The sequence below is a fragment of the Castanea sativa genome, chromosome 7 (assembly GCF_040712315.1).
Source record: "Castanea sativa cultivar Marrone di Chiusa Pesio chromosome 7, ASM4071231v1".
NCBI lineage: Eukaryota > Viridiplantae > Streptophyta > Magnoliopsida > Fagales > Fagaceae > Castanea > Castanea sativa.
Window position 1 is genome coordinate 40,563,475 of NC_134019.1, and position 27,959 is coordinate 40,591,433.

At 34.2% G+C, this 27,959-nt stretch overlaps 1 long non-coding RNA gene and 1 pseudogene across 2 annotated transcripts; both read right to left on the minus strand.

Annotated features, from left to right (window-relative positions):
• Window positions 1-1,907: 1,907 nt before the first annotated feature.
• Window positions 1,908-19,492, minus strand: LOC142642708 (valine--tRNA ligase, mitochondrial 1-like; annotated as a pseudogene).
• A 1,786-nt stretch (window positions 19,493-21,278) lies between these two features.
• Window positions 21,279-22,561, minus strand: LOC142642709 (uncharacterized). 2 transcript variants are annotated; one of them, XR_012845723.1, is made up of 3 exons: window positions 22,468-22,561; window positions 21,453-21,581; window positions 21,279-21,339 (listed from the first exon to the last, which is right to left on the minus strand). It is a non-coding gene; the product is annotated as an uncharacterized LOC142642709 (long non-coding RNA). The 2 variants fall into 2 exon arrangements; XR_012845724.1 differs by having other exon boundaries at window positions 21,315-21,581.
• Window positions 22,562-27,959: the final 5,398 nt, after the last annotated feature.

Consider the following 27,959-nt stretch of genomic DNA (forward strand, 5'->3'; position numbering starts at 1 on the left):
TTATATCATCTCCCTCATTGTCCCCATCTTCCATATATGAATCAGATTACCATTTAGATACTTGTCACATCCACCTTCTCTGAAGTCTTTGGAGTCAGCTGTAAGGCTGAACCCTGATGCTCAGGCATCACTTCCTCATTAATGTGACTAGAGAAGCAGTTGTAGAACATTCAATGCGGTGGCGGTGTTAAGAGCTTTATCTTAGATATTTTTACCACTCTTCTTCTTATCTTCCATATCTACCAAGCTTCCCCTTACCTATAGGATCATCTAAAATATTGTCTGTGGACGTTAACCAGCCCTTCTCCTACCTTGGCTTTACATAACCGAGGACATATTCTTCCTCAGATATCACTTCTTTACCTATTAGTATTGTTTCTTGGGTTGACATTCACATATCTTCAGACCATTCAGTGTCTTCAAATTGAGCTTTTAACCCAACAAATACTCTTGGGCCAACCCAATACATGTTCCTGGGTCCATTGACCCTACACAGACAATTCAAAAGTGATTTATTTATTTATTTATTATTATTTTATGTTTAAAATTTGATATATTGATTTAGGAACATGACAGTTGACTGAACTCACTTGCATGAACTCTGTTTTTTTTTTTTCTTTCGGTTTTTTGATATATAGGAAGACTATGGATATCATTCAACTATAAAGAATCAGTTATAACATCATAGAAAAAATTGTATTCTAAAAAATAATAATTTTCTTCAATCCAAACAAAAAAAATTATCAATGTCTAGAAAATTTTTAGTTAAAAGGTGTGCAGATTTATTATCTTGCATGCAAACATGGGAAACGGCAACTCTACAAAAGTCAAGAAGGAACAACAAAATACCATAAACAACCGAAGTCACAGACAATAGGGGCGGAGATTGCTCATTCAAGACCTGTATCATTGTAAGGGAATCACCCTCCGTAACAAATATTTCCTGAATGCCCATATCTTTAGCAAACTGGAAACCTACTTCAGAGGCCTTTGCTTCCACTTCAATAGCTCCCAAGGGTGCGTTAAAGCTTCTTACTAAGGGTTGCTATCAAATTGCCTCTCATTCCGAATGACAAACCCCACGCCAGCCGTTTTTTGAGTCGGAAGGGTGGGATGAAGGTTTCACTGTCGCAACTCAAAACAGATTCATATTCATCCAGATATTGAGATGCCACTGAACCAGCGCTTATCCATCCTTCCTTGCTCTCCAAAAAATGACTATGGCTAATTTATTGAAGGCGCTCTTAGGCTCTTTTATATTTTATTTTTTACCAAGCAAATATAACTGCGAGTAGTGCTACAGCTAAAGCCTAAACTAAACAAGGGGGCCATGAGTGACCCCCTATAATTCTAAATTTTTTTAAATTATATATAAAAATCAATATTTAAGATTTGAAAGTATTAGGAAGAAAATTATACCTAGCCCAAATTTGTGGTCACTCTCTCCCAAATATAGTTCAACACCCCTACTTCAAAAGCTATTCAATTATTATGAATTGTCAATGGTTGGTAAGCATTATAAAATTAATCATCGCGCGAGCATTATTATGAAAGGCATTGATTGAAATCTATTTGGGTTTGTTTATAAAATCAAGGTAGTGTGTGGAATCTGATGGAGTCCTAAAGTGCATATGGAGTGAATTCCTCTTTAAGTTTTTTAAATTGCTCATTACTTTAAAAAAAAAAAAATTATAATGGATATGTGTGTGCAATTTATAATTGTTGTTTTTTATGATGAACTTATTACTAATAAAATTCTATAAAAATTATGCTAAAATATAAGTACAATATTCTCCAAACAATATTACATAAAATATTGCAATATTATCCGTGCATCGTACGGGCAACTAACTAATTTTCATTAAAGAATATAAACTTTATGTTCACAATGATGAACACAAAGTGTTAAAAGAGTACAGAAGTATTAAAAAAAATAATAATAATCTAAGAAAAATTTAAAACTCTAAAGTATAAGAACAGTGTGTAAATCCCCAAATCTGGGACCAACAAAAAAGAAATAGAGCAAACAATGGTTTTAGTTGATCCAAGGAGCTCTCCATATCTTCAGAAGTTCGTCTATTCCGCTCAAGCCACATCAACACTCATGATCTTGGACAGCCTGTCATGTTGCCTGAAAATAAATAAAAATTAACCATCAGCCAGCTGCAACATACAGTGCCGTGTATAAGAATAAAAATATTGAAATATTTCAGTATTGAATAAAGAACAGTTGATGCTGATATGATCTTTCCGTGCCTGGCAATAAAACGGTTTCAAAGTCACCATTAGCCTTTTCATTTTCACTTTCAGGATATAGTATTATATTCTAGGATTGTAGAATTTCATCGCATAATCTTAACCACAAAAACTACTTTTAAGTTTTAACGCTATAGAACCAATTGAAAAACAATACATTGTCCTTTCAGGTTTGACTGTTTCAGTTGTGAGGTTTACGAGGTACAGTAGCCTTAACATAGAAGATGGTTTTTTTTTTCAACAAGTAAAAGGATATTTCATGAATAAGAGACTACTTCACAAGGTTGAACGCAAAGTCTAAATAATAATAATATAAGCCTTAATTTAAAAACTTTCCGTATACAAGTTATTTATCTGCTTAAAAACCACATATAAAAGTAACAATTAGAAAGAAATCTAATTCAGAATATAATAAAATTGGGCAATATCACTTCACACAAACTTCTTGACATGAAGAACAAATCCAATATATTTCATGGTCTTTTACATCCTGAACCCAGATTCTAAGTATGTTGGCATTATCCCAACCATATTTCATTTCTCCATATGAACTGTACACTGATTGTAACAAAATGCCTATACCATGCAGTGTACAGGACAAATAAATACCTAATTAACAGTTTAAAATCCAGGATCTACTGTAATAGATATACTTTGATCAGAGGTGAAACAAATTCAGTTCAGTAGATGCTTATAAATAAGTTTGCTCAATAGCAATAGGTGAAATTAATGAGTCTCATACACAATATACAAAAGTCAACAAATTTTGCCTCTTTATTTTTTATGCCTAAAGAATGCAGAATTTTGCCTTTCTTTGATACAAAATCTTTTGCATAATGTTTTGAAGCATTTTATGCGTTCCCGAACTTTACACCATTTCTAATTGTTTTTTTCTAATTTCTACTTGTTAATTGGAAGTGCCACTTAAGATCCACCACCAATTTTAGAGAGATAAATATCAAAGAAATTTCCAGCAGAATCTTACTTTTGAATCTCATCCACTTTTTACCTTACTTTTCAAATTCTGCCTTTGGAGAAAGAGTTCCTTGAAGCTCAAGATAAACAGAAAGGTTTTCATTTACAACAGATACTGTACATCCAACTGTAGTCACATCATTCTCACTGATTACCTGTATAATATTTATTTCACATTAGAGAAGTATTTTAATCAGAGGAAATGAACTGGCAATATGCAACACCAGCCTCCATTCAAAGCAAGAATTAATATAGTCACACAGTATAAGGCTTTGTTTGGTTGGGATGATGAAAAAGCGGATGAATGGAAAACAGAGGGGATGAAAAAGTGGAAGGATAAAAAGACATTAAGTTTTCCCTTGTGTGTTTATTTGGAGGGATGGAAAAGTGGAGGGATAAAAAATCTTTTGTTTAGTTGAGAAGAAAAGTGAGGATGGAAAATGTTGTTTTATAAATTTACTTTTATGCCCTTTCTACATTATAATTTCTTTGTAATTATTAAAAAAGAAAATATTACTTACTATCAAATAAAATTATGAGTCATTTCCCATCAACCCGCTTTCCTCCTCATTCTCTCCCCATATTGGGAGGATTCATTTTTGGTGGGCCCGGGAAAAACACACCCACGCCCCACCAAAATCCACCCCCTTCTCCCCTGGTTACCAAAAACATAAAAAATAGGATTTCCCTCCCCTTTTCCCTCATTAGTTTTCCATCCCCCAATAATCACCCCAACTAAACAAATGCTAATGGTCAACTTCAATATATTATTCAATCATACTAGCCTTATCACACGTGCAAAGCGTGTGCAATGAGGTTTTTTTTAGTGGTTTTATTTTGTAGAAAAAAAACCTATGTTTTTTTTTAATTATATATATAATTTTTATTTTGAAAATCTAATTTATAAGTAAATAAAGTAATTGAAAATTAACAAGAGATGAAGCTTTTTTTTAGTGGTCCTATTTTGTAGAAAAAGAAACTGTTTTTTTTTTAATTTTATATACATAATTTTTATTTTGAAAATCTAATTTATAAATGGATAAAGTAATTTGAAAATTAATAGGAAAGTGGTCCTATTTTTTAGTCAATATTTTAGTGGGAGTTAGAGTTGCATTTTTACCAGATTGTCTTGTAGTTTTATCTTCTGTTTGGATTCCTCATTTTTTAGTTCTAAAACGCCCTTACAGCCTTATGTTTAAGTAAAGACAAAACTAAAGGACAATCCTGTAAAATTGCAACTTTAACTCCCACTAAAACATTGCTTAAAAAATAGGACTACTCTCTTGTTAATTTTTAAATTTCTTTATCCACTTATAAATTAGATTTTCAAAATAAAAATTATATATATATATATATATATATATATATATATATAATCTACAAAATAGGACTACTAAAAAAAAAAAATGAAAAAAAAAACTCTCCACAATCCCCACTTTCTCCTTAAAAAACCATCCCACCTTCTAAAAAAAACCACCCTACGGTTTTCTATCAAAAAAACACCTATCCTAAGTTCGGTAAAAAATTAAAAAATAAAACTACCCCACCTTCTTTAAAAAAATCCCACCCATGGTTTCCTTTTTAAAAAAAAAAAAAAAAAAAAAAAAAAAAAAAAAACATATTTCAATGTTATTTTGTGTTATTTTTTAGAGCTAGTCTTCTTTTTTTTTTGGCCATATTAGTGGTTCTAAATCTACAATTTTTGTGGAAAATTAAGTGTAAATTTCAAATTAAAATAAGTGAAAAATTATAATACTAATCCAAAAAAAAAAAGTCTCATCGCACGCATGAAGTGCGTGTGATGAGGCTAGTAGATGATAAAAAGTTTATTCACCCAACTAAATGGATAGACATACATTAGCAGAATAACTTCTCAGGAGCATTTTAATACAAAGACACATATGTAATCACATGGCTACAAAGACTTCACTAAAATGAGACATACAATACAAGGGCAGACAAAGCAAATCAGAAAACATCATCTTGTCCATGGATTGAGAACTTCAATATGTAGAAGAAGTTTGGCAACTAAGAATCCATAAAGCATGTCTGAAATGGGTGTGTATATATGTGTGCGTGTGTGAATGTATCTTTTTTTTATAAGTAATGCCTCAAACATGAATATACAAGAGCTACTTTAAGAGCAACATATGTGACATACCCTCAAAGATGATAAATTGGCAAGAGTAATAATTTCCAGTTCATGGCTTTTAATAATCTCTGCAAATTCTGAATCTCTGCAAAGCACAAAAGCTGCTCGCCTGAAGACAGAAGAATCATAGCCAGAATTAGGGAATCTTGTAATGTAAAAATTTCTAATCTGAAAAATTTTTTATTTTTTTATTTTTTTTTTATAGGTAAGAAGTTACACATGCACCTAGCACTTGCAAGGTGAGGAGATGTCAATTGAGCTAAAGTTCATTAGCAACAAATTCAGATAAATTAACATATATTTGCACAGATTTACATTTACAGGCACTCTATTTGATCAGAAAGATTGGAAAGGAAAATTTGAATTTCACCAGAACTCAGTTTGATTAGTATGAAATTCTTTTTATTGTAAGTTATGCAGTTAATGAGTTGTGAACCCACAACCTCACCCTCCACTCCTTATGTACGAGAGGAGAAACCATTTGAGTTACTCCTCATTGGCAATTTCATTAGTGTGAAATTTATCTCATATGACCTCTCCTAGACCCTGCAAAAGTGGGAGCTTTGTGCACTGATTACAACCTTTTTTATGAGTTAGGATTTGGGGGTCAAGACAGACACATTAGTTAAGAATGAGGTAGAACTAGAAGTGCCTCTTAGAGCCTTGTCTAGATTACTTTTGCCACCACTTTCCCTCAAATTGAGAACTTTTTCCTCTCTTCTCCTATAATTTTTTTCCCTCATGAGATATTGATTTCAATCATTGCATCCGATCCCACAATTCACATTAGATCCTCATTTCTACAGAGTTCTGTTTGCTAAATAAAAATTTGGAAAACAAAATTCATAAATTTGAATAATTCTCTATTAGTTATTTTATACTTCAAATAAAAAAAAAATAAAGAAACTGGGCAAATACATCAGGAATCATAAGATAAAGAATTGATTTCATATGTTTTGCCAGATTCTCTCAACAACCAAATAAAAAACAAGGGGATTGAAACCACAACATTCTCAAGTGGGCCTTAAGGTTTTAAAAACATACATAGTTACGAATTATTCCCTAAATAAAGACCAAAATAACTTTCTTTTGTAATTCCGCTAAGCAGGAACCATAGAACATTGGGAACCCTCAAAAGACAATAAAGACAAACAACGCAGGGAAAAGAACCTATAAGTGCTAACTGCTAGGACTGAGTTTTTGAGGGAGTGAAGATCCCTATCCATATGATGAAAATGCTGTTTCCGAGATCATCCTTTTTAAGCTTTCAGTTTGGTGTCCTAAATGGGATCCTCCTTGACCTTTTGGAATTAGATGTTTTCAGTTCTAGGCTTTAATTACGTCAAGGCTTTGCCATTTGGATAATCCTGGCATACCATATCCCAGACTTTCTCTAATTAGTATTCTACCTTTTTCTTTTTCTTTTGAAATTGAGAATTTGAGTTTTGCTTAAGAAAAAGAAAGTGCAATGGTAAGCAAAAGAATAATTAGTTGATGCAAAAAACAAATGAAAGAAGAGGAATTTTCTTTTTTTAATTTAAAAAAAAAATTCCATGTACCTTTCACGTCTTTCATTTGCAAGTGACCTGAGAGATTTCACTGCAGAATCTACAAGATCCATATCATATTCCACCCTTTTATTTCTCCAGCCCTGAGATAACATGAAGACCATCAAAAGATTGATAATATGAACTATAAATCATATAGTTACCATCATATCCTTTTCAAAGAGCTTATGCAGTGTATTATACTTTCCCTCCATTCAATAGTGTTGGTATTCTACTCCATTTAAGATATCCAAAATGCTATCTGCTTTATAAATTAATAATCACAATTCTATAACTTTCCTAAAAGACCCTTCAATTTATTTGACCCATTTTTCATTTGGCTTTACTTAAGTTTATATTAAGGAGGGTAGTTTTGAAAACTTATAATTTTATATTTAAAAGATAGTGTGTCAAATGATGCTCCTTTAAAAAAGTAGAAGTTTCTAAATAGGACCAACAATATGAGATGGAGGGAGCAATAAACCAGAAGCCATGATTCATGGCAAAACATGCAAATCAATTTTTCATCAAATCCTTGGTCACTATTTGAATCAAAGAGTGAACTATAAAAGAGAGTGTAAGTAGTGAGAGTGCAATCCCTTCATTACCAAGAACAATATTACATGTCAAAATTATTTTTAAAATTTATTAAATTTAACTAACTGAATACTTTTGGTTCAGAGAGCCTTCCTGCTATACATCAAATGCCGAGCCCCAAATCCAGGTCATCCATCTAAAGGTCTACCTTATCTGTCTCTTTCTTTTGTTCTTTTTCTATTGGTATGAACCCACAGTTGCACCATCCACCTTACTCTTACAAGGGGAGGAGGAACCATCCAATGGTTCACCTTATCTGTGGCCTAATTTTCGCTTTCAAACTAAAAAATTACATGACCTCTACAACCAGTAGTTAGTGATAATATTATATTGAATCTAACAATATTGAATCAATTGTGGACATCGAATAATAATAACATTATATTAAAAACGTAATTTACGTCTACAATTGATGGATACTTGCACATCATAATTGATTCTATCGCTGTCTGGTCCCTTGATGAAGGAAGGCGCTACCATAATTCTTCTGTAACATATGGCATAAAAGGATGAAGCAATCGCAACCCATTGTCAAGACATAACCAAAGTGTGTCTCGAGCAGAACTTCTTGCAGACTCAAACTCTAGATCATTTCCGGCAAAGAAAGGTTTAATTGCTTCAATAAAAACATCGCACAGTTGGTATTGCCACCATGAATACACAGTACTTGCTGCATCTGAGAGTTCATACAACTCCAAAGCCGTAATAGTTTTGGATATGGCTTTGCTTAATAATGAGAGTATCTGATGATGCCGAAAATATCACCAGTGAGTTGCAAGCGCTCCTCAGACGAAAGCAACACCTGCAAAAAGAAAATAAACGACCTAAAAGAGAGCACCGTCAACGAAAGATAAAGTAAAACGAAAGATGAAAGACAGGTATAGTTTCGACGAACTTACGTTTTCGAATTCTGTTATCGTATTGACGGGCAGCGGATGAAGGTTCGGGTCCGTCACAATACCAGTGAAGCGTATCGAGTGTGACGAGTTGAGCCCAAGTCCTCTCTTGCAGTTTTGTTTTGTTAAAAATTTTCTCCAGAAAATTCCACTGCTCCAAATCAACTTGTGGACGGTCCCGAGCTGCAGCAAAAGACGGTTAGACCTTAGAAATAAATCAACTTTGAAGAATGATTGGACGGAAACAAATGGGATACATACCCGACGGAGGCATTATGCCCCATGTTGTGTCGACGGGCATGTTAGTTAAATCTCCTGGACGACACATCCATTCGTCCCCTTCCAAAAAGAAATAACGACTTTTCTAGTCTCTGTTCAAGTTTGGAGTATCACTGACGAGCCTCAATAATGGGCTTCTAGCCGCAAAACTATACATCCCCTTAGACTTGACTATCTCTGTTGGACGATAGCAATGGAAAAATTCCTCCACCGTCAACCTTCGGGCACCGTCAGACATTGCCCCGTACAAAACTTCAACCCCAATAAACACCCTCCAGGCGTTTGGGGAGATTTGGGTGACGGACAGGCCAAGGTATTGAAGAAGTTGACGGTGAAGAGAACTTAATGGAAATCTGAGCCCCGCCTTTAAAGCTTGCTCGTAGATTCCAACACCGTCTACCCCCTTATAGTAGCATTTTTCGGATTTTTTAGGAAGGCGTAGACGGATGTTATCTGGTATTTGGTACTTGGTCCTAAGTGTGTTGAGTTGAGATTCAGTCATGGATGACCTAAAATCATTTACCGTCCAAAGAGGCAGCATGAGGAACTCTCTTAGGCCATCTGGGCCGATTATTGACTGGACGGGGGGATCCACACCGTCCAAGCTACTGGACGACTCAGAACTCTCCGTCTCCAAACCACCATCAAGGGAAGAAGAGGTACTGGACGGATTCCTCTCTTCACTTGAAGTGTCAGGAACTCTTGGACCTGACGGAAACTTTTCATCGTAGCCCGCCCCCTCGCGGACAAACGACTGGTTACTTGACGCACTAGACATTACCTACATTTATGACGGTATAACCTAAGACACCGACAGATCTAAAGAGAGCATATATTTAAAACAATGAAATTCAAAGAAAGACGGAGAGGGGTTTGGAATACATACCGAATCGAGATGGTTTTTGACAAGGAACGACGGACGGATCTGCTGAACAACAGGAAGGCACGATAGCTGTGACGGTTGCGCTCTGCTCACAAATTTTTGATAAGAAGAAGAAATGAAGGGAGAAATATCTGGCCTTTTATAGAACAAAGGGCGCGGGATACGAAGCGACGCCTTGATTCGGGGAAATGGCCAATCCACAAGGACCACGTGTTCTTCGTCAGAAATGCAGGCCACGTGTCATCCGTCATGGTATACTAAGACCGTCCCCTCTCAATACATTGCTTTAGTCATTCCATGAATCCGTCAGTTTTTAAAGACGGATCCAAGGACTGAAGGGGGCAACTGAAGGGGATAAAAATAGGAGACAGGTATCCCCATAAAACTTGAATGGACGGAGATGATGAAGACGGATCGACACTGTAGGTGATACAACTATGACGGTTAGATTTTGCTGAGTATCCGTCATGTATGAATTAATTGCAGACTCCGAGTTGCACGACGTTTGATATGTTCTAAATGGGTTTTTGCTTTATCCCCACGCAAACGTGCACACTTGGACTTCTTACGACACATGTTTGAGAAGACTCCTATATGGAAATAAGCTTGAGAAGGAAGTTGTGTCCTAAAAGAAAGGTAATTCCACTCAATATAAATACCTCAGAAACCCTAAATATGAAGGTACGCACACTATTCTTAACTCTGGCACTCTAGGGTTAAAGAAACAAGATTCTAACTTGACCTTCGGAGGGTTTTTGGCCGGCACCACACCGGTGCTCTCTTTTAGGTCGTTTATTTTCTTTTTGCAAGTGTTGCTTTCGTCTGAGGAGCGCTTGCAACTCACTGGTGATATTTTCGGCATCATCAGTATCCATTGACAGCTAAATGGCAATTTATCTGGATTTACATTTGCGGGCGGAACATAATCATTCCCAAACTTGCTGATGGCAAATCGTACAACATTCCACAATTTATTACACCACTGACGATACCCAACCACTCTTTGGATATCCAGATTTATTTTATCAGACTGCAAGACAAAATGATTACTTATATCAGTAATTCAATTAAAGGAATCAGAAAAACAAGTGATAGAAAGATGGGTAAAGAAATGAACCTGAGCTGTGTAAGAAATAAGTGCGAAGCGGAGAGCATCCGTACCACATTCAGGAATACCATTAGGAAAGTCTTTCACCTGTCCCTCTTTAGCAACAGACAGTTCCTTTGGATCTAAAGTACCTTCCTCTAGCCTCTTATGAAGACCTTCCAAGGATATCCCATTTATTACTTCAAGTGGATCAATGACATTTCCCAGGGACTTAGACATCTTGCGCCCATGTGCATCATGAATCATGGGATGCAAATAAACCTACATAGAGTTTAAGGTGCTTCAATCAGATCACGTCACCACAGTTATTATAATAGATTTGCACAGGAAAATGTACACCATATAGAAAATAATAATAAAAATTTCCAATATACTGACTACATTTTTCTATTGCGAATCCATAGCCAACCCCATTTGGACTAAGGCTTTATAGCTGTTGTTCAAATAAAGCATCTTATGCATCCGTATGGGATTGAACTATTGAACTCACACTAGCTCTTGTTTACAGATGGAGATGGCATTTGATCCAAAGAGAATTGGCATACATACATGCATGTATACATATCTGCATGTATACATATCTGCAAGCAGCTTTAACTGGTACTTGTGGCACAACCACATATATCAAATATGTTACAGCCACCAGACTGAAATTGGGCAAGAGCATTCATAGTTCCTCACCATAACCCTCAACCCTGTTAATGGTATGATATAAACTTATAAAGGACAAGAAATATTTAGGCCCCATTTTTTGAGTTTTAAAATGAAAACTTGGGGAAAGAGGTTCTTCCTTTGTTTTACGATCATCTGGTAATGTAGCTCCCAAATGTTTCTGGTGTCATGGAAAGTAAACACACCACAATGTATCTGAGAAGTTTCCCAGTGGCCACACCAAAAGAGCCTTGCACAATATCAAGTATGCATATTATTGATGGAGTGAACATCAGGTCAAAAGATGGAGATTAAGTGACAGATCATAAGGACCTTTTCTGGTTTCACTTCCATCATTTCAGAATACAAACACAGCCTTTGGTCATATCTTGAGGATATATATCCCTTACTGCTCAATATTGACAAGAAACCATTCATCCTTCATCTGAACATACAGATGTATCTTTTTATTAGTAATTTACACGTCAAATAGTATCTCTTGAAACCAGAACCTCTGTGGCTATCTCCACCAAATTATTATGGGGAGAAGGTCTAACTTGAGCTAGAGCAAAGGAGCAACTACCATCTGAATAAATCCTGAACTTTAAGGTATTGTCATATTTAGTCTGAGTATATTATGTAGTTAACAAATATTTGTCTAATAATATTATATTGAATCTTTAGTCAAATGTCAAGTTATAGGCTGTGTATTATTATGCAACTTAGGACAAAAATAATCATAACATGGCTCTAAAGATATAATAGGGCAAGGTCAAGTTACCTTTCTAAAAGGTACATCTCCAGATTCACCACCCAACTTCATTCCTAGCATTACCATGTGAGCAACCCAGAAAAATAGAATATCATGGCCAGTTTCCAAAACTGAAGTCGGATAAAATGCCTTTAGATCTTCTGTATCATCAGGCCAGCCCAAAACTGCTAATGGAAAGAGACCAGAAGAAAACCATGTATCAAGCACATCAGGATCTTGACTTAAGATAAACTTCTTCCCATTATATTTTCGACTAGCCTCCTCCTGAGCCTCATCATTTCTTGCAACCACCTAGTGGTCACGGTCATTGTAAGCACCCAATTCCTTCAGCTCATCATCCTCCAGAGTGACATACCATGCAGGGACACGGTGACCCCACCAAAGTTGCCTCAAGACACACCAATCATGAATGTTTCCAAGCCATCTGTGATGTTTAAGACCCAAATACTCAGTTTTTTAAGCGTAGAATAACATGTCAAAAATAGATATGCTAAAAAGCAACTTAAATGGAGCATGCCTGGCAGATTACAAGTCATAACCCACCAAGAAACTTCCAAAATAACTCTCTTTTTCAAAAAAAGCAGTGCAGAACAACCTTAAGAAAGTAAGTTGCATCAGGCAATGACATCATCTGGTCCATATTCTGCACTCCTTTTCAGTATGTATTTACTCGTTATGACGTGAACATATTACAAAGCAAGGTAAGAAGATATGTAAGACCACCTCTTCCAGTCAGCAGCATGCTGTTTCGGGATGATCTCAATCTTCTTGTCCTCGACAGCATCAAGGGCTTGCCTTGCCATACTATTGCATGTAACAAACCATTGGGGCTTTGAAAGTGGCTCCACAACATCATCGGTTCTTGAACATATGCCAAGACGCATCTCATTACCTTTAGCACCTCTATAAAGACCCTAAATGCAAAGTAATAAAAACATTGTGTAATAAACAGTATCACACATGCAGAATAGATAAACATAGAACAGCTGTTATATTATGTTGTATACTATCTATACAAGTGAAATAAACTTGTGCCTTTAAATTACGTTTCTTTTATTCTGTAAGGTAACTTGTGCAGCCCTTATACAAATAATAAAAAATGAACACAAACAACATAAACTTGCAGTGTTACATGAAGTGGTCAAACAAATTTTGAATTGGACACAACTTACATGAATATAGGATAAATATAACGTCATACAGAGAATTTATCAAAAATACTTTCAGACACCAAGAACAGAGCATTCAACCTACTTATCAAAACTAAAACAAAAAAAAAGAAAAAAAGAAAAAAAAAAAAGAACAGTGTAACTATACTAACATGACAATAGTCCAATCCTGATATAGAAAAACTAACATGGTGGAGCAAATTTTAGCCAAATAAAAAATTTTCCAGAACAAAATTCGTATGGCGACCTGCGCTGAAAACAAAAGGCCACCGTAAACCCTCTGTCAGTCTCTCTCTCTCTCTCTCATGAACCACAATGGAGCTAACAAATACTTCTAGAGAATCAAAAATTCATATTGAGATTATCTTATGCTTCAGTTTTACTAGTAATTAATACAGTTTGTTCACTAACACAAGCCACTTTGTCCTACAAAACAAGAAAATCTGCTAACTAAGAGCCAGTTTGGTCAGGCTTTTTTTAGCCTTTTTTTGTTTTCATTTTCTAAAACTCATGGACCCCAACAGTGTGGTAGCTAAAGATTAAAAATAATAAAAGAAACAGGAAACAAACTAAAAAATGGACTTTACCACTGTTACAGCTACAGCACCCCACACAGGGATTTGTTTTATTTTTTAATTTCATTAATTTATTTCTATTTATTAAGAATAACCGATCTCTCTCTCTCTTCCCATTACTGTCAGATGGAATCTCTCTCACTCTGTCTTCGTTCTTTAATTATTTTCCCCTTGTACTGTTCTCTCTCACATGTTACAGCAACCCTTCCAAAACATAGTTTTGTAGACAAGACATCCTCTTATCCATTAGAATTAGGAACATAGTAAAGAAAAATTTTGATTATGATATTTCCCTATATCAGATATATTAGATTTAAACTCTATATGCACAATAATTATAATTAGAATTTGGAGACTCTCGCCTTTATTGTACTTCTACACATGACGAAACCATCTCAAGAAACTTTTCCTCATCTTTTTTCCAATAATTATAATTAGAAAATAACTTCCGAGGTAGATCTCTCTAGGATAAAACGATATTAATTCTCTGACATTAAGTTTCATTTCATGTCTTAACCTATGTTCAATCACCCTCACCCAAAGTTCCATAATGTGACTTACAAAAAATAAGTTAAATCTAGAATATAATTTTTATAGCCTCAGACAGAATTAAGTTAATTAACTTGTATACACAATAATGTAGTACCAATACCTTCTTTTGTAATGATTCAATAACTGCCTCTCAAGCTTTAAATCATGGCATCCCTGCAAACTCTGAGCCACCATTGCTGTTTATTTTCCCGTCATCAGTAAAAATGTTGATGGACTCAATAATGTTGGACTCACAATTATGACGCTCTTTAAATTCAAAATCATTCAGGTCATGAGCCGGGGTAATCTGTAGGATCATTCATGGAATATGAGTTATTGCATCCTAGAATCATAAAATTTAAAAGGAAATTTTAATGCAAGTTTCGATAGCCATTAAAATAACTTTACCTTAACAGCACCTGTCCCAAACTTCGGATCAACAAGAGTCGTCTCACAAACTATAGGAAGCTTTCTTCCATTAAAGGGATGAATGGCAAATTTTCCATGAAGATGATTGTACCTTCGATCATCAGGATGTATAGCAATAGCTGTATCTCCAAGTATAGTTTCCACCCTAGTAGTAGCCACAACAATCTCACCAAGCTCCCCTTCCAAAGGGTAAGCAAATGAAGTTAAAACACCAAATTCCACAGGTTGCTCATATCCTGGAACATTTAGTAAAGTCCTTTCTTTGATTTCAATATGCTCTACCTTCAAGAACAAGTAACTTCAATAAATTCAGAATCCATGAAAGGCCTTTTTTTAATTAAAAAAAATATATCTAAAAGAGTTCATTATAAAGACTGCATGCTAGAGGACATGACTTGCCTCAATATCAGATATAGCAGTCCGTAACACACAATCCCAATTCACTAGACAATCACCTCTGCGAGGAAAGGATGTAATAGAGAAACTTCAAACAGCAGATAAATAGCATTATAAGTCAATGAGACATTCAAGGTTTTAAGATTACACCGGGGTTCAAGTAAAGAGCAAACCAAGATTCAACTGGGGTCATACCGTGATGACATAATAATAACTAATTAATATGAAATTAAATTTGTAAAAATTAACAATCTTGACCAAGACAAAATTTAAATAGCTTCAACCACTAGGCTTCACCCTGATGGGTAAAGGGGTTGTAAAGTTAAAAGAAAAATATGAATGCTAGGAAAGTTTAAAATTATTAACTTAAGAATTAATAACAATCATTTATACAATAAAATGTGTAAAGCCCTCAAAGTAAATTTAGCATATTTAATAATTCTTACAAACAACATGCAGCAAAAAGGCCACTTTTCTTTTATTTTCTCTTATTGGGTGATTTAAAAGGGATGGGGTCGGGGCGGGGGGGGGTCGGGGGTTTTTGGAATCATCTCATTAGGAAGCTTCTGATATTATTGTTGGCCAACACTAATTTGCTATCTGTATCCAAATTTAGGTCAAAACTTTGAAACAGAACTTAATTCAGAGGCAGAACACATTTCAAAAATTATGAATAAAGCTATTTCAAAAAAAAAAATGGATGACCACCATGATAAAGAATACACAAGTTCCCCTGATGTCAAAGCATACCTATAAACAAGTTTTTCCTTGTAAAGCCTAACAAAAGCTTCAGTCACAGCTCTTGATCTTTTCTCATCCATTGTGAAGCATTGAAAAGAAGAAAAATGTGCAAAATCACTCAGAGAATGGGGGAAGAAGAAAGAAGAAGAGATTCATGACCGAGTCTGATAGAAAAACAAAAGAAAATCATTAAGAATGGTATGCTTTATCCACAGATGGTAGAGCAGAGGGGAGGGGGGGGAGGGGGGGTTTGGAATCATCTCATTAGGAAGCTTCTGATATTATTGTTGGCCAACACTAATTTACTATCTGTATCCAAATTTAGGTCAAAACTTTGGAACAGAACTTAATTCAGAGGCAGAACACAATTCAAAAATTATGAATAAAGCTATTTCAAAAAAAAAATGGATGACCACCATGATAAAGAATACCTAAGTTCCCCTGATGTCAAAGCATACCTATAAACAAGTTTTTCCTTGTAAAGCCTAACAAAAGCTTTGGTCACAGTTCTTAATCTTTTCTCATCCATTGTGAAGCATTGAAAAGAAGAAAAATGTGCAAAATCACTCAGAGAATGGGGGAAGAAGAAAGAAGAAGAGATTCATGACCGAGTCTGATTGAAAAACAAAAGAAAATCATTAAGAATGGTATGCTTTATCCACAGATGGTAGAGCAGAGGACTGAATGTCCTTGTTCACCAGTTCAGATTTGATTGCTGGCACATGATTAATTTGTATGAGTATCCATTTTACAAATTAATTGATATGGGCCAACATATACCTTTTTTAATATTATATATCATGATACATAATTATCTATGGACAAAGTAAAAATGGTTATATCAAACTGAGCCCTTACCTCACGAGACCAATCTAGAGAGGCACCCAAACGACGTAATTGTTGTAAAATGGTGCCACCATACTTGTTTTTCCAATCCCAGACCTTTCAACACAATATAATGGAAACATCAGGATAAATGCGTGTGTGTGTGAGAGAGAGAGAGAGAGTTTGAACTCACTTCAGATACAAATTTCTCTTGACCAATGTCATGCCTGGTTAATTTTCTTTCACACATTATCTTCTTTTCCACAACAACCTAAAAAGATTAAGTAAAAAGAATAAAAAACCTCAGATTAAACAATTGACTGACAAATAGCCTGAACTGTAAATAATATTCAAATTCATTTACAACTTGCAAGCATAAGTATATATTTGTTGGAAGGGTAAAGCATGCTTGAAAATGGGCTATTAGCCAAAGATGCTTATTGAAAGGCATATGACATGTAATAAGTTCGAGCCTGACAATGCCATCTAGTCATATGGTTGGACCCATTCAAAGGTCCTCCCTAGACAGAGATTTGGTCCAAAGCCAATTCAGATTGATTTATGCAAAACATTGGGCGCAGAAAGCAGAGGCCACAGAGCTTTCGGTTTCCTACAAAGCTTAGGGGTAAAAATAAGCAAAAGCAGCAATCCTGATGTCTATTTGGGGCTGAATGGTGAGGGCTGAATTCAGTCAATTAAAGGATGATAACATGTGTGAGGTCAGTGCTGGTAGAACATCTTATAAATAAGTTGGATGCACACAGAGCCTTCTGAGTGCATTATACTACCGCGTTATATGGCTCCTACCAATCCCCACAAACCTTTAACAACCAAAGATCTCACAGTAAGTCGAATGCACAGATAGCATTCATACAGCATTATGCCACAGATTAATATGTGGCCTCACTCTCCCCAACCCAAAAGATGCCCACTAACATTCTCAAAGCTACATGTCATTGAGCAATATAGAACTGCAAAAAGCTAAATTCTCACTGAGATGACCCAAATTTGATTGTGTGTTCTGTGGGTGTGTAATGAGTGCATCGAGCATATACTAGGTAGATCTAGGCTTTACTAACAACCATAAGGAGCCACAATTGTGTCTAGTCCTTTTTGAGGTATAAGGTAGATGTTGGCTCTTTTCCTTGGGTCGTTACACTCAAGGTCAACAGTAAACAGAAATTTTAAAAAGCACAATATACTAACAACTTGTTTAAATAGAAAAAGGAATAAGAACCTGTGTTGCAATCCCAGCATGGTCCATGCCAGGTACCCACAAGGTATTGTATCCAGACATTCTCCTCCAGCGAATAATCGTATCCTGCATGCAGTATATACCAATTCATATTAAAAAAAACCCACAAGGAAGATGGCAGATGTATAGCATAAACATAAGATTTTCGGAAACCATAGGACCTCTACAGCAGCAGTAAGGGCATGGCCTATATGGAGGGCACCAGTCACGTTTGGAGGTGGCAAGACCTGCAAAATAAAGGAACCGAGTCAAGAACAGAAATTATGAGTACAAAACCAGGTAATGCAATTAAATATACACACTTGTATCTTACTCCTTTCAGTTAAACTTGCATTTAACTTAATCAATTCGTCTTTACATGTTGCACAGCATGCTTCATACATTTCTTTTACATTTGTACAGTTATACTTATGAGAATTCTCAAGATTATAATGCATTCATTTTTTTATATTTTATTTTATAGGTAAGATTATATTGCATTTATCAAATGGCTAAATTCTCAAGATTAAAGTTTTTACATACATACATAATCAATTTATACTTCATAGGAGTTAAACAGACAGTACCAAAAACTCAAATGGCCAGAATGTATGGGCAAACTTAACCAGTCATAGCTCAAATCCTAATAAACTAATTGACAATGAATTGAGTAAAATTTTACAAGAAATAGTTGTTTGCCAACAAAACTTCTTGTTAGACAGGCAGAAAACAAATCATAGTAACTATTCCTCAGTCTCATCCATATTAGTTACTATTCTCATCACCGCTATCCAAATCCCTCCAATTTACAACCTCATCCTACATTGCAACCAAATCCTAAGGAGCTGGGCTTCAATTCCGTGCTGTCACAATTGCATCACTACTTGATATTTTCTTTGTATTCCAGTCAGTTGCAAAAATATACAAGCCCTTATCGATAGTTTGGCTTGCTTCTCAGAAAATTTTAACCATATTCTTCAATATTCTAGAGATGTTAAAAACCACCCAAGATGCACATGAAAGTTGTTTTCAAATCTAATTCACACCAAAGTCACTATTTGTTCCTGTTCAAAATTTCCTTTGTGATAGGAAAACAAAAAACATTAACAAATGAAAATGTTCTTATAATTCCAGAAATTTTTTTAAAGAATTCCAGAAAGAAACTCACGATAACAAATGGGGGTTTGGAGCTCTTCGCATCTGCAACAAAGAACCCAGATTTCTCCCACCATGCATACCACCTAGATCAGCAAAATCAAGGATGAAAATAGTACAAAAGTTTTAATCATGATCAATTTCATACAGGAAGAGATTAAAAGAAAAACAACACATACGATTTCTCAACTGCAGTAGGACTGTACTGCTTTGCCATTTGACTAGACAGTCTTTCTTCTGGCCAAAAGGTGTTTCAGGGTCAAGAAAGTCCTCACAATTCTCTTCCTTCCCCCCACGCTTCACCATTTTCTTTTCACTCTTTTTTCATTAGTTGATTTGTGCCTAAAAAAAATGGAACACACTAATCATTATACACAATCCTCATATGCATCAATAATTCATTAAAGCAAGTCATGCAAATATATGATCCGCTCTACAAAAAATATGTTCTTGTTACCTGCAGTTTAGCAGCTTTCTCTAAAGCCTTTTGCTTTTTCAATTCCTTCTACCTTGCCTGCCAGAAAATTATGCATTCAAGTTGACCAATAATTATTTAAAAAAAAGGTTAAAAGTTATTCCCACGGAGAAAATAACTTTCAAGAATAAAATGCAATGTTTTACTGCAAATTTACTTTCTATCCAGTTCTTGTTCTAAAAGAGAAAATAATTGAAGTAAAGAAAAGTTACTATTACAAAAATATAATAAGAAAATGGAAGTAAGAAAACATAATATATACCATACGAGGGTTAAAGATATTAGGTTTATAAGTAAATTATGTGTAATGGTCCAAGAGATCTAATTATGTTGTAAGCTCGTGTAAACCTAACCCTAGCCTCTATATATACCATACTTGGGTTCATTGTAATCTAGAAAACATGGACACTTCATTTAGAATGTTGTACCTGTGTCAAATCCGTGTCCTACCCACCGTGTCATATTATAATTTTTCAAAAATTACTTATGTCACACCTGTACCCATATTCATGTCCGTGCTTTCTATATTGGAATGCACAATTGAGAATACAATAAAGATATATCCACTAGGGCTTTATATTGTGAACATAAGCCATAAGGCCAACCCACATATTTGAGCTCACTATGACCCAATAAATGATTTCCAATGAGCAATTTAAAGTCCCACATCTTCAAAGGTACGCCGGTTTCTCTCTCTCTCTCTCTCTCTCTCTCTCCACTGTTCACATTAAGCATGAGGGGGTCAAATTCCAAACACTCCAAACATTATATACATATATATATATATATATTATCACGCATCCAACATTTTCAATTCAAACAAATGAAACCAAAATTACAAGGCAAGTAAAAAATACATCACAATCAGCAACTCACCTAGGAAGCACAAACATTTCATTTGAGATGCCATACATATGTCCTATCAGTGCCCAAGCTTCCTAGCAACTCACTCTAATAGAAAACAAACTACACACACTCATGTGTGGGTTGGGTTCAAGTTACCTTTGTTGTACTTGTACACCACTTAATAACTTTTTAAATAATCAATATTTCAAAAATCCCACAATTAAATTACATATTCTCTTTATTCTTAAGACATTTCATGTGAATCAAATGCTATTTTTAGTATTCCATCTCCAATTTTAAATACAAAAAATTTAAATTTAAACAATAGTATAGCTATTAATCTCAGCTTATCTCGAAATTTTGCAAGCATTTAAAGTAGAGAAATGATTGTCCACAACATTTTTACAACATTTTTACAACAAATCCTAAGTGGCAGGATGTTACTGGTTGTTATTGTTGGGGCAAAAAAGTAATCTTAGTGTTAGGTTCAAATTTGAACCAATAACAACTAACCACCTATGATTTGTTGTAAAAATGTTATAAAAATGTTGTAGACGTAACACCTCTCTTTAAAGTATGAGAAAAAAACATAACTGTGGATTTTTAAAAATTCGCATTTAATAAAAAATATATTGAGTGTTGTAAATATAACTTGAACTTAACCACATATATATATATATATATTAACAATTAATCAAACACAATACAATCACTATCAGCAAACTATACATATATATATGCATGGTATTATTGCGAATAAAAACCACAATTAAATAAAATAAAAACCTTCTCTATTTTCTTTCTTCTTCTTCTCGTCTTCGATTTCCTGATTCTTCTCCAAAAGCACCTGAGAATGATAGAAACAGAAAGGTGAGGTTGCGTTTTTTTCCAAACATAGAATTCAGAATCATCAAACACAAACAGTCAGTGACTCTGCACTTGCAATTTGAAAAATGTTACCATTTTGTTATTTGTATTTGACAAATATCAGACATGCGATTGTGTACGCCTTGCTAACAGCCTTTCACAAACCCGCCTGCCTCTGCGTCAATTTCTTTCTTTCTTTTCTATGTTCTTCACTCTTCAGTTCTGTTTATTTATATACACATACATTTTAAAAAAAGAGACGTTAGTGCACATATAACGCACATAGTGTGACTTTGTGTACAAGAAAGTGCGCACAATGGTACATGTCACTTATGTGGCAATGCCACATGGATTAATTACAGCCATGTCACTTTCACACCCAAATAATTAAAGCCACTTCATTATCTCATTATCTCTATAGGATAAATCTTAAATGCTTGTATATTGTTACTTGCTCCTATTTTTTGAGAAAAATGTAATTCCAATAATAAGTTTAAATCAAAATCAATAACAACTTCCTCTAAAATTTATTGTGAAAATGTTGTGGACATAATGCTGTCAGCCTAAATTGAAAAAAATAATTATTACATATAAAATTTTAAAGTATTTATGATTATTTTACTCTTAAAAAAAGTTTATGACCACTTTAAATTTTTTTTATAACACAACAATTATCAGTAAATATTATTAGTTTTACTTGTTTAAATACCACAATACATATTTTCACAATATTTTTTCACTGTACATATTTCTACAACACTCTCGGCCCTAACTTATCTAATTTAAAAATATTAGTTATAAAATAATGAGTCAGTAACGTGACCAAGTCCCAATTTTTTATTGTGTAACATGTTTATTATATTATGTTTTGTCTTTGTCTCTGTCTCTTTAACTCCGTCTGACTGTCATTGTTGCCCCCACTATCAACAAAAGTCTCAAGCACCAAACAGTATTCTAACTCTATACACAAATCACAACACCCTTCTCAGTTCTCACTATCTCAGACACTTAGCAGATGCAAAAACAGATAACACAGAGACTCCTTAACACACACACAATCACAGATGACAAATTCACAAACATTATAATGTACAGAGAAAAATCATACTTAAAGCAGATCGGGATTCGGGATGGAGGCTGGAGGCTGCAGCGGCCAACGGCGGTGGCCAGCAATTGGAGGCGTGTATGAACGCTGTGGCGGCGGAGTGAGTCACTCACTGTCACCGTCACCCTCTTCTCTTCTTTTTTTTTTTTTTTTTTTGGATAAGGTCTCTCTTTATAGTCTCTCGTTCTCTCTCTCTTCTTTTTTTATTATTATTTTTTTTTTTTCTGAATTAGGTTAAGTTGTAACCGACCTTGGGCAAAATTTTCAATTGGGCTTTTAATTATTTTGGGTTGGGTTGTGTGGGCTTTTACAGGAGAGGACTAAGGTTTTAGAAAAGAAGGGCCAACCCTAAAAAAAGTCTAGATGTACCCAATTAAAATAATTTCTTTTGGGCCAGGGGAGGTTCGGGCCCCTTGGGCCCTTCTGGGTTCAAAAGATTTTCTTGAATATGGGTAAAACCTCTTAACCCTTCCACCAAAGTTTATTTTTGTAATTTAGGCTGGTCTGGCCGGTATTTTTTAATTTTATGAAGTTCTGTCTTGTTCCTCGATAAAAAAAAACAAAAAAAAAAACAATTAGCCTAAACAAAAGTTTGTCCGTCTATGAGTTCAAATGTTTTGTCCTATCTTTCCTGCTCTACCTCATACTCCATCAATAAAAATTTGCTATGTAAGTTTATTTAATTCAAATCTAATTTTCAGCCTTTTACTATATAGTTTCCTAATATAAATCAAAAACCAAAAAAATTTCTGTTGAAAAAATTGCCTAGCTCTGTCGCTGGATAGAGCATAATCTTGATGCATTGATGACTCCATATTTAGGACCTTCAGGTGTTAGTGTTACTTCTGCCCTTGCAATTGGGGACTTTCCTGGAATTAGTGACACTGCAAGATATGATAGTAAAAGGGTTCCAATTAGTATTTGTTCTGGGAGACTAAAAGGTTCAGAGCCAAAGTTAATTGAAATTGTATATGGCTTTGAGCAAGCTACTAAGATTAGGAAGCCTCTTTCATTTGAACCTAGTGATGAAGCCAAAAACGGTCAGTAGTCGATGACCTCGTCTAAGCTTGGACGAGGTAATGTTCCCTACAAAGATGAGAGAAAAAGACACCGAAGTAGCATAAGTCAACAGTTCTCCAATCATTAAGTCAATAGGATCAATATCTTTCAGAGAATCAGAATGTAATTCTGTTTGTTTGAATTTGTGTACCTTTAACCTGGTACTTGGTGGTTTTTTTATAGCCCTAGTACAACTATTAGGAGGCTCATTATAAGTGTAACTTATGGCAATCTCTTAATGTCTCTTTTGATTGTTTTGAGTAACGTCTACCTAAGCTTAAATGGAGACTTAATTGGGTCATGGTTGGCCTTTTTAACAATTGGAGTTCGTTGGTTACGAAACCATTTATATTTGTGTCATTAATGCTGTATAGTCATCTTCTTATGGACGGTCCTATGGATTGGATGCTTGTCATTTGTATGGACGAGCCTATAAATTTAATATTTGTCCATTGCATCGACCAGCATGTAATTTTAGTACTCGCCTGACTTTACCAGACGTTTTTTTTTGTTTGAGCTGTTTCTTCTCTTTTTTTTTAGGTTGGTAACTTGGTAGACTTGTTTTTTGTGGTAACTTGGTAGACTTGTTTCTTGTCTGAGCTGTTTTTTTTTTTAGGTTGGTAACTTGGTAGACTTGTTTTTTGTTTGAGATATTTCTTGATGACAGTACAATTAGCCACGCATCTTCCTCAAAAAATTATTGATGGTAGACCGAGGTATTATTGCACTCTGCACATTGGTCTAACTCTTTTGCATTTTTTTAACCCGCCAAAAGTTTGTCCGGCTATATAGGTGGAAAATAAAAATGGTGACTTTTTGGTCAAACCTAGCCCAATTGAGCTCGCGTGTGTTCAGGATGTAACCCATTCATATGGTAATCAATAAAAGAATGCATAGTCTTCCCATCAATATATATATTCGGGAAAACAAAAAGAAATATACATTCAAAATTTTTTTTTTTTGAAAACATTCTAATTTTTTTTTTGAGAATGAATATATATTGTAATTTGATTTGATTCTAAGATTGAAGAATAAACTGATATCATCAGCATGTCGGATTTGATTTTTGACACCAATAATTATAGCGGAGCACAACTCTTTTGACATCTTGATTCATATTAAAGATATTTAGTAACAAACTTAGTAAAAATATTATCATTCCAATTACAATATGTAATATAAAAACTATTGTGTGCTAAACGTTATTTTTTTTAATACCAATTATTATGCTTCTGCTATCTGACAAGTTTCAATCAATATTCTTAGGTCCAGATTCTTGTGCAATTTGTTCATAAAAGTTAAAATGGAGAAAATGTTTCTGCTTGAGAAAAAGAGAATGACAAAACTAGCTCTAGTTCTATCGCTTTTCTCAATAGGCATTGCCATACCATTGGTGCATAGCACCAAAGAAGTAGATGAATGGATCCAAAAGCTGCATCATGCCAAAGAGAAAGTCTCTAGCCCATATTTTGGATTTTTCGAAAACTGTTATTTTGAGATACATTTAAAATCATTAGAGATTTTGCAAAGAATTGAATTTTAACTAAAGGGGCTTAGCCGCTTAGGCCTAAAGATTCTTTTTGATAAGCCTTTAAGATTTTTTCTCTGTTGCAAGCCAATCAATCCGAATCCTCAAATCTGGAAGACCGCCAATCGTGGGAATCAAAAACACTCGGAATCAAGATATAGATCATTGGGTTCTAATCGTCACAACTAATTTATAAAATAAGGAGGTGATGTACAATAGGAGAGATGAACAAGCAAAATCAAAGCTTGGACAGGCATTTCGATAATGAAAGCAGACTAATGTGAAGCAAAGGGCCCAACTATATCTTGTCTCGGGTCTAAACTAATTGTAAGCTATATTATATATGAAAAAAAAAATTGTGGAATGTCAGGAGAGCCTGGTCCCATATGTCGGTCCATCCCCCCATTGTTATTGGCTAGGAGATAAAAAAGTAACTGGGTAAACTACGTATTTAGTCTCTATCTTATACATCATATTTTAATTTGATTTTTAATCTTTTAATTGTGTCAATTTGGTCTCTAACCAGTACCGTGTTAATTTAGTCTTTACTGTTATCTTCTGGTTGAAAATTAATGACATATTTGATGGTCAAAATAAAAAATTAGTTTCTGTTAATGTAACAATAAGCTAAAATTTTCTTTTGGTCGTTTGCCATATTAGCAATTTTCATCTAATATATAACGGTATATACTAAATTGACACGACACTAAAATGTTAAAGATCAAATTGACACAATTAAAAGGTTAGAGACCAAATTGACACAATTAAAAGGTTAGAGACCAAATTGACACAATTAAAAGGTTAGAGACTAAATTGAAACATGATGTAAACGATGGGGAACAAATATGTAGTTTACGCAAAGCAATTTCAATTGTGAGTTCAAATTAAAACCAATAACAACTTATCACCTTGGTTTATTATGAAAATGTTGTCAATTTAGCACTTCCTTTCATTAAAACCCTAGACTAAATTTGATTAGACAAGTCATTAGTCTCAATTTGTCCAGGTTTAATCTATCCTGTTTGGTCCAGTCCAACTTTTAATCTTCGGCCTACATTGTATAATTGCTGGGCTATTTTTTCCATTCAATTTGGGCTTTATTTTATAAAAAAATTATCAAATATATTATATATAATTTTTTTATTAAGGTTTTCTTAAATATAAAAAATTTATATGTATACAAAATCAGTTCGGTCCGATCCGGTCTGACCAATCATTCTAGTTTAAATGATTTTTTTAACACCCTGGAGCGTACCTTGGCTGATGCTACAACGTTCAGCAAGAGGTTCTCAGATTTGGTTAGTATAATCATATAAATATATACAATACGTTTAGAGTAAAAGTGTATTTCACAATTGTATCAATGTAGCTAGTTATTAATAATAGACGAACGATTTAGTGGTGTCAAATGTAAACCTACAAGAGTATTAAGTATTTTTTTTTTATAGAAAGTTTCAACCTATGGTGTCCGCTCCTGATATTAGCTCCTTATTATCAGATCAAGACACCAATCAGTTTTTGGTATAAGTAGGGATTGAATCCTAGATCTCTTATACAACCATCAGAAACTTTACCAGCTAAACTAACTGGAACCCACACAAGAGTATTAAGTATTAATAACACTTTCTTAATGGAAAAAGTTTACCTCTAACCCAATGCATAGCTATTAAAGAAAGGGATTAGAGATAATAACACTCACCTCCCTTGAAGTTTGGGGAAATTACACTCCACCCAAACTTAAAGGGAAGAAACACTTTTCTCGTTGACATCCAATTGACCAAACTTTGTTAAATTAATATTAAAAATATTATGTATTAACCTGTCCTTATTTAAGAGCAAGTTTCTAGAATTATACTTCCCTTCAAAATTAAAATTCATTGTATTAAAATTTTAATTTAAGTGTATCTTAAAATTAAGTATGAATTTTTCTTTTCATTATTTTTTTTCTTTTTTTAACGGATTATGGAAAGATTTGTCATTGCAAGTGTTTTGGTATTTGATAAGTTTTGCATTTTTATTCTAAATTTATCAGTTTTTTTTAATAACCATAGTTAAATTTTGTAAAAAGATTCCTATAGAAATTTAGAATATTTCATTAGTAATATAAACAAAAGGAGAGGAGTATTAATTTTTTTCAAACCTCAAGGGAGAAAAGTTTTTTTTCCATTTAGGTTTGGAGTTGAGTGTTATTCCCTCAAATCTCAAGGGAGGGGAGTATAATTACACAAAAAATTATTCATGTATATTTTTAGTCATATGACTTATTTAAATAATATGCATGGATGGTCTAATAAATTGCCACATAATAAGTTGAAGGAGATTATATTGGGAGGCTCGTTACTTCAACTAGTCTTCATGTTCCTCGGAAAGATTTCTTAATTGTTGAGAGGGTTACCCTAAAGCCATATGTAAAGTGTACCTAGTAAAACTTATAAGTAAGCTAGATATGGAGATGGCAACTAGTTGAAGGAAAACCTTGTCCCTTGCCAATATAGCATTACTTAATAGGGAAAAACTTAGATATAGATTCTTAGGAATTTTACCTTGGGTTCCTCAATTGAACTCAATTACACGGTTTAACTAACCAATGTTGTAAAGATGGTGCTATCTTTTTCAAAGACAATTATTTTAACTATGTACTTCTTTGGGCAATGCACTTCAATGGGGTAGAACTTAGATATAATTATTAGGTTCTTAAATTGCCCAATTTAATTCAATCGTGTGGATGAATTGACTAAAGCAGTACAAAAAGTATTTTTTATTTTTAGCTAAACATATTGTCTACAAATCTTAGTGTATGTAGAATTACAACCTACAAATCTTATTATTTAGTTGTAACACATGTAGCATTTAAAAATTAAATGAATTCTACGTGTCATATATCCAACTACAATTAAATGTTTCCAAA